This window comes from Schistocerca piceifrons, chromosome 7 (assembly GCF_021461385.2).
Source record: "Schistocerca piceifrons isolate TAMUIC-IGC-003096 chromosome 7, iqSchPice1.1, whole genome shotgun sequence".
NCBI lineage: Eukaryota > Metazoa > Arthropoda > Insecta > Orthoptera > Acrididae > Schistocerca > Schistocerca piceifrons.
In genome coordinates this window covers 438,928,854-438,930,065 of record NC_060144.1, presented here as the reverse complement: position 1 = coordinate 438,930,065, position 1,212 = coordinate 438,928,854, and the positions used below count along the sequence as shown (strand labels likewise).

General features: G+C 51.4%; 1 non-coding gene across 1 annotated transcript; it reads left to right on the top strand.

The window, feature by feature from the left end:
* The first annotated feature begins 328 nt into the window (after positions 1–328).
* Trnat-ugu lies at positions 329–402 on the top strand. The gene has a single exon. It is a non-coding gene; the product is annotated as a tRNA-Thr (tRNA).
* The last annotated feature ends 810 nt before the right edge of the window (positions 403–1,212 follow it).

Here is a 1,212-nt window from a genome sequence, read left to right as displayed (position 1 = left end):
TTCGTTTAAGCAGCAGGAACGTCTACTGACACGTGTCGGAATTATGTACTTATTGGATATGGTGTGTGTTCTTTTGGACTTGTCCGAAGGAACAGACACCATATCCATGTAAGTGCATAGTTCTGGCAATATCGACAATGACCTCCTTCTGTGCGGATGAACACATATTCCCCGAACTCTTACGGGATTCGGTAAGAATGTCTTCCACGTGTAATGAGTGTTTTGGGGTGGGATACTGGGAATGTAGTGTGTGGACATACAAGGTGAGAATGTGGGTCTCACGGGAGGCGTGCGCGAGTTAGTCAATCCAGTCGCACTATCCTCTGTGTCCTCGGTGGCTCAGATGGATAGAGCGTCTGCCATGTAAGCAGGAGATCCCGGGTTCGAGTCCCGGTCGGGGCACACATTTTCACCTGTCCCCGTTGATATGTATCAAAGCCCGTTAGCAGATGAAGGTATTAATATAATTCTACTTAGGATCGAAAGAGGCGGTACTTAGAAGCATCAACAGGCAACAAAAGATAAAAGTCGCCTCTAACTCATATACCGTGATCTGGGTATCTCCGCGCTACTGATCGTAGACTTGCTCATTATCACGTCTCCGGCTTTTGTGGTAACAAAGCAAAATGCTGATTTCACTAGAAGTAATTGATTCACTCGGTAGTGGACAGCCAGAAGGTGCACTGGGAAAGGTAAACGGAGTTTGCCTAGCCGTACACAGCTCCCTTTGTGACGGTATAAGAGCCGCGAAATATGACGAGAATAGTAGACGGAATGAGAGGGCGGGGTTGGCTGTTGGCCGTTGTTGTGTGCGCCAGACAAAGCCCGCGCTGGAGGGAGGTCTGGGCTCGCAGACTGCGGCGCGTCTGGGAGGAGAGGTCCGGCGCGGTCTGCGGTCGGCGTCGCCGGCCGGCCGGCCTATTCACGGCGCAGTGTCCCCGCCTCCTTGGCGGAACAAAGGCTGCGTCCGCGGCCTCATCGGGCCACGCTTGCGGGGGAGGGAGCCGCCCGCTTTCTTTCTATCGCTGCTACACCGGCAGTGAAAGCGAACGCTCTGCACGAGCCGGCAGAGCACCGCATTCCGATAACTCTCCGAAAGCATCTCCACAAATAATGTACTGGGTGATCAAAAAGTCAGTATAAATTTGAAAACTTAATAAACCACGGAATAATGTAGATAGAGAGGTACAAATTGACACACATGCTTGGAAT